The sequence below is a fragment of the Ambystoma mexicanum genome, chromosome 6p (genome assembly GCF_040938575.1).
Source record: "Ambystoma mexicanum isolate Mex_15411 chromosome 6p, UKY_AmexF1_1, whole genome shotgun sequence".
NCBI classification, from domain to species: domain Eukaryota; kingdom Metazoa; phylum Chordata; class Amphibia; order Caudata; family Ambystomatidae; genus Ambystoma; species Ambystoma mexicanum.
The window spans coordinates 1,165,959,941-1,165,967,297 of NC_090935.1; positions in this window are offsets into that span (position 1 = coordinate 1,165,959,941).

Genomic DNA, 7,357 nt, shown 5'->3' on the forward strand with positions numbered 1-7,357 from the left:
CCATGGTCTGACCACCACACCATTGCCTTCGACATGCCCGCCACAAGCTGATAGACCCTTCAAAACCAGAAGGCCTGGCCTGCTGCACAAACAATCTTAACAAGAACAACCTCGCCCCACTAGTTGCTAGCCTCACCCACCCCTTAAACTCAATGACTGACCCAGAAGCATTGGTTGACCTCTACAACTACACTATTGCTCAGTTAGGCAACATGCTTGCCCCGCTCAAACAACAGAAAGCCAAACCGGCACTAAAAACAAACATCTGGCTTACACCTGAGCTCCTCGAATCTGGAGCCAAAAAGCATGCCTCAGAGCTATCATGGATGAAAAACCCCTCTCCCGCCTCCAAAGCTCTTTTCACCTCCCTCGCCAAGTACTAAAGAAGGGAAATCCGCACTGCGAAAGCCAGCAGCTACAACTCCAGGAACAGTAAAGCCAAATCCAACTCCCGGGAACTATTCACGATCCTCTGGGAGCTACAGACACCCCATGCTAGATTTGACAGTGGATAGCGCCTGGTTCAACAAAATCCAAGACGCCTCACTGGGAAAATCAACTCCCTCAAAGTAAAAATCCTCTCCAAACATTAAGCCATGTTGTCAAAACCACCACCACCCCCTGCCCACAGTGAATTACCAACCCCCACTTGCACCCCTTTCAACTTCTAGCCGGTCTCAGTCCCTGAAGTCACCAAGATCATCAACAGTCTAAAACCATCTTTCTGCAAAGGTGACACCTGCCCAGTCCCGATTATGAAAGACTGTGCTGAGTCACTTACTCCAATCATCTCAGCCATCATTAATGCTTCCTTTGCCTCCAAATTGGTGCCAACCTCTTTGAAGGAAACCATGGTCCTTCTGCTGCTTAAGAAGCCCTCCCTTGACCCCACCATACCCACACACTATCACCCCATCACAACGGTTCCCTACCTCCTCAAGATTCTGGATAGCATAGCCTACATCGAGGTCTAACATTACCTCGAGGAGATCAACATACTGGGTGTTCACCAGTCAGGCTTCTACCCAAGGCATACAACGAACCCGCCCTACTAGACTTAAAAAATCTACTCAATGCCATCAAGGACACTAGCAAATGTGCACTTCTGATGATGGTGGAACTCTCCAAAGCATTTGACTTTGTAGACCCCCAGATACTGTGCTCCCAACTCGCCTCTACAGCCAACTTCTCCACATCTACCACCGACTGGAGCAAATCTTTCCTAGCCAACAGATCCTCGCAAGTATTCATTGCCTCACCCACACTTGTCACTTGCAGAGTACCTCACGGCTCCTGCCCATCCCCACTCATTGTAACATTTACACAAAACCCCTTTTCGGCCACCTTGACCTTCTCGGCATCTCATATACAAACTACACCGATGACACGCCGCTCCACATTCCCCTCGCTGGATCCCATGCACAGCAATCTGCAACCATCAATTAAGTGTATGAAGTCATGCAGAACTGGATGGAATCTCACTTACTATGCCTCAATGATGATAAAACTGAAATCATTATCGTCGGCTCCCACTCCACACTACGCAACATAGTCCCAGCCTGCAAGGAGTATACTATGGACGGAAACCGGATCTCCACTTGTGAACTCTATCGCCTCATCAGCGGCCTACACCGCCAAACTTTTCTGCGCTAGCAAACCCTTCCGCACCACCCCATATTGCCTCTTTATCGCAAGAGCCATCACAGGAGCAAAACTTGACTATGGTAATGCCTTGTTTGCCGCCAGCTCCGAGCGCAACTTGAACAAACTTCAAAGTATTCTGAATAATGTGCTCCGAGCGGGTACAGGTCTCTCCAGATTTGACGACGTATCAGAAGCCAGTAGAGATGCGCACACGATCAAATTCAAAACTCTATCCATAATACATAGATGCCTTTCAAACACAGTCCTGATCTACCTCTCATGCTGCGTGGAGAAATACATCCCGCCCGACCACTCAGATCCATGAACTGTCACCTCTTCAAGATCCCCAACTCAGTGGCATCTCGGTGGGGGGCAAGAGCTTCCCAGTCGTGGCCACCAAACTATGGAACAATCTCCCACCGGTCCTCAGAAAGGAACCTGCCTACTGGACCTTTCACAAAAATCTAAAGACTTGGCTGTTCACCTAATAGAGCACTTTCTTCAGACTTGATGCTTGTCCTGATGTAAAGAACCCTGAAAGCTAACTGTCCACCCCAAGTGGCACCCCTCCAGACTCGACCCCCCCGCCTGCCTCTGTTCCCCTTCTATACATCCCACACTGCCCTCCCCCCCTTTCCCCACCCTCCCCCTTTCCTTTCCTCAATGTAACTAGTGCCTTGATACCCAAGGGTTTTGTGCGCTGTAATAGAGGAAAAACAAAATGAATAAACACTATATACTTCAGGGCACAATTCATTGAGTACTAGCAAAATGTGTGATATAACCTGTTATTCCATTGCTTGGCCGGCAGGAATCTGACATGAAGCACTATAAATAAATGGGCTACTTATGCATCAATATAATTAGTAACATCAGAGAAAAGGGCCTATTGGGTACATCAGTTCTCTCTAACACACCAGTCTTGCAATATATTCATTTCTCTATTTTAGTTCTGGGGCTTTAAATGTGCAGTTTGCTGAGCTTGCATTACAAGCTGCGTTCTTTCTCCCTAAGGTATATACAGAAGTGTTATCACCTCATTGCCTTCTAACACTAGATCCTCCACATCAGTGATTTGCTGACAAAGAACAATTTAAAGCTCTTCAGTGGGCATTTAATGTTTAAGCTCCCTGGTGGCTGGCCGTCTTGTAATAATCAATGGCTATTACCCTTATCTTTGTTAGAGGGGGCGCTGTTGCGTGCTAACAAAATGGCTGCAGCCTGAGAGAGCTTGGGCAAAGGCTTAAACATCCTATCATATATCCTGGCCTTCCTGAAGCATATGAACCTGATTACAGTAAGAATCAGCGATATAATACATAACAGTGTTTAAATATTGCAAATTGGAGCTCCGGAGAGGTCGCTAGAGCTGTCCTGACGTGAAAGGAGGAGATACTGGCAGCAGCAGGCTTTCTTAAAGCCATTGCAGAGGCTCCTGGAGAACTTCCTGTGCAAAGAACTGACACTGGCCAGAGTGTGACGTGTGGCGAGCCCAGGTTGATAATGGGTTGGACCCGGCCACCTTAGAAGGAGGAACGTGGCTGTACTGCGTGTGTCCCAGGGGCTGTCCACGCAGTTCCGGCAGCACAGTGACACCATGTTCCTGACCACAGAAGAGTTGCGGAACGGGAGGGTGGCTGGAGAAACGGCACTCCCACAGGACCAGGATCAAGAGGCGAGGAGCAGCGGCAGCGAATGGAGAAGCAGGCCAGTCTGCGAGTGAGGCATTGGTGTTTTTGCTGCAGAGATCGTTGGAGGAGCCTGCTTCTGCCTCCTCCCTGAGCTGGGGTGCAACCGTTGTGCACATATCCGTCCCCCCATATCAACTGGGAGCTGCATGCAGTGGGATGATGCTGCCCACCTCCCTCTGCTAAAAAGAACTGTCTGACCCTGACAGATGGCTGAAAAGGTGTGTGCACACACAAAAAATAAAAAGCCCCACCATTATTAACTGTGTTATGGTGCTGTGAGAGTGGATATGAATCACTCTCAGTCCTGCCGGCGAGCACTACTCATAACATTGCAATCTAAGGACCAATGTGTGGGATCAAATAACAGAGTTTCCCCTCATCCTACGTGTATGCATCAAGGTGACTTGAAATGCCATGGATATGCTGCAATATCAACAGTGGCAGTCCTGCATTCTGGTTTGCTCATTTGGAAGAAGGACAATAGAGATCTCCACAATTTGTTTTGTCCTGGTGCAGCAACCTGGTTTACTCATATATTTAGGACGGTGTGATTGCAGAGAGGCACCTTTGGAAGTGACCTTACACAAATCATCACTAAATTGTAAGAGTTCTGATTATCCTCTGGCATAGCGTATTATGGTGAACCCTAAGAAACAAGCTAAAATGGATCCGTTTCCCAGACCTATGGCAGCAACAGCGTCCCAACCGACTGACCCAGGCCCCTCACAACTGGATGTCTCATCTCTTAATCAGATCTTGTTAACGCTTAAGATTAGCACAGATACATTTGGTCCAAAAATCGATGCCCTCACTTGTAAAGTTGATATCTCTGCAGCATAGATTGACAGACTGTGAGCACGTATGACTAAAGCTGAAGAGAGGATTAGTGAAGGTGAGGACAAAGTGTCTATTTTGCAGCAGGATATATCCCTCCTACAACAGTCTGTTAAGAAGATAGCGGTTAAGAACGATGACCTGCAAGGAAGGTCTAGGCGTAACAATGTGCATATCCTCGGAGTCCCAGAGAACACTCATAATAAACACATGGAACAGTTTGTTGGGAAATTGCTCCTGGAGATTTTAGCCAATCCCCCAACAACAAATGTGTTCCTCGTGGAGCGGGCACATCGCTCACTTGTGCCTAGACCCCCACTCAGGACTCTGGAACGTCCGATTATTGCGTGAATGTTGAATTATCGGGATTAGATGCGCTACTAAAAGCTGCTAGAGAGAAAGGCGAACTGCGCTGGGGCTCAGCGACAATCCAACTATTCCCAGACTTCCGTTGACAAGTACAAGAACAAAGGAAAACTGTCCAAACCGTGATAAATATCCTGAGGTGGAAAGATGTACGATATTCAATGATGTACCCAGCTAAACTCCAAGTGATACACAAAGGCAAAGCTGTTTTCTTTACGACTCCCAAGGCCGCAGAACGATTCACATTGGAGCTGCCTGACTCACGTGAATCCCTGTGATATACGTCCTGACAACATCTGGTCCATTAAAAAAAGGTACACTATGGTGCAGAAGTTAACCCTTGGTATGTTACCACAGGTCTGTCAGGGCCTGAACTTCTGGGACCACGACTGCATTTCTTTCAGGAAGATTGACCAAATAGATGGGGTGAGCCTGTCGCCATTTGGATTCTGTCGGTCGCCGACAGCTCCCTGTTGCCGCAGCCACTGCAGGGGTAGTATGATATTGTTATTTTTTGGTTTATATGATGGTAGGGGTTAATGCTGGTATGTTTATGTTTCGGGCGTGGGTGGGGGTAGGTAGTGGGTTGTTTGGGGGTTGGCGAAGCAGTACCAATACAGAAGTTTGATAATACCACAATACTGGGGAGTCACAGAATGTAAAATAGGCATTCTGGATATCCTTAGAAGGGATTACCATATCACTACTAATCTATTATGCAGTCAGTAAACAAAGGGGTGAGAGATACTATCTCAGTGATGACATGGAATATTTGTAGATTCACCAATAATAAAAAGGTTAGGGTGATTACTAATTAAGCTAGGATTCACCAGGTAAACATTCTGTGCTTACAAGAAATGCATCTAACATGGGACAGTAATCTCCCTAGTATTACTGGCTGGGGTATATATAGATATGGGTCATTCACGTGGTGTAGCCACATATGTGCATAGATCATTGGAATTTAAACTCCATAACCAGAATGGGGATGCAGAAGGCCGCTCTCCATTATTGGCTTGTGAGATTCTCGGATTGCAGGTCCTTCTAATTGATATATACGCACTAAATACTGACTGCCCTAAGTTCTTCCAACACTATGCTACTTACTTACATATGTTTTCGAATTATGAGACCATATGGGTGGGGATTTCAATGTTGCAATATCCCTAAACATGGACATATCCTCATAATTCCTATCTAAGGCGGCATTGAAGTGGTTAGACATAGTGGAATGTCATGGGCTTCATGACACATGGAGAGTGTTACATCCAACTGCTCGGGAGTATTCCTTTTATTCCAGGGTGCACAGTAGCTCCTCTAGGATAGACTTTACGATGGTCTCATCAGAACTGGTGTACAACATTGTGGAAGCCAAGATCCAGCCCCGATCACTCTCTGATCATTACCCAGTTTGGATTTCTCTATCATGCCCCTCCCCCCGACCACCTAGGCAATTACGCTGGCGTTTTAGGGCCCGGGCATTGCAGGATGCCCTTTTTCATGAGAATATTGCATAAGACATACAAACCTTTTTTCAAACCAATGAGGCGTCAGTAACACAGAAGGGTGGTGTGGGAGATCTTTAAACTGTTTATTACGGGATGCTGCATATCAAGGGAAGGGGCAGTCCTGAAAACACTCTGTTATTCAATTACGCCGATTGAGAGTCAAATTAAAAAACTTGAGAGACAGCAATGATCATATGACACCCCTGAGACCCAGAATAGACTTAGGGGAAAATGGAGTATTTGCGTATTCTAATGGAAAGAGAAGAAGTTTCTCAGAGATCCCATCGCTGCAGTGACATATGGAGAGGGTGATCGACCTAGCCATATGTTGCCATGGACCATTAAACGTGAACATCTATTAGATAGCATTGTTGCAGCTGAGGACTCAACAGGGATAACAAGTCGAGATCCAAAGATGATTAATGATATATTTCGGGATTACTATAGACAATTATACACTTCCCAATCCCAAGCAGGACGAGATTCCATTTCGCAATACCTGGAACAGGTGGCTCTGTGTTGGCTAGATCAGGTGCATGGCAAAAAGTTAAATGAACCACCCTCAGACGAGGAAATCCGTAAACCGATCCTCTCTCTTCCGAGGGGCAAGGCGCCCAGCCTGGATGGTATCACAGCAGAGCTATACAAAGAATATATTGAGCTTATTGTACCACATCTCAAAAGCATTTATGAGTCTTCTTATGCCTCGGGTGTTCCACATAAATCTACCATAACTGCCCTAGTAATGATTCTGCTGAAACCGGCAAAGGACCCCCTTATGTGCTCGTCGTGCCGACCCCTATCATTAATTAATACTGACAATAAAATCCTGGCCAACATACTCGTTGATCTTCTCTTGCCTTAGATGCCAGCATTGGTCCTTCCAGACCAGGCAGGCTTTATTCCAGGCAGGACCACAAAGACTTGAGACGATTGTTTACACTTATGCATAATGTGAACCACGAACCCCCTGTAGTAGTGGCCGTTTTAGATGCCTTCGACTCTGTAGAATGGCCCTTTCTCTTCGAGGTTCTCAGGCGCTCTGGAATCGGATTGGTATATCTTCAGTGAGTCTGATTGCTATACACGGCTCAGAGGGCAGCGGTATTCACTAACTGAATTAGATTGGACTATATCAACCGGACTCAGGGTATGAGACAAGGCTGCATACTATGCCCTTCCAATAGAGCCATTGGCATGCCATTTTAGGGAAAATCAAGCGCACTGTGGTGTGAACATCTCCTTGCATGTGTCCATTGTCTCGCTATATGCTGATGTCATGTTGCTGTACATTAAACAACCCGGAGAAAATGT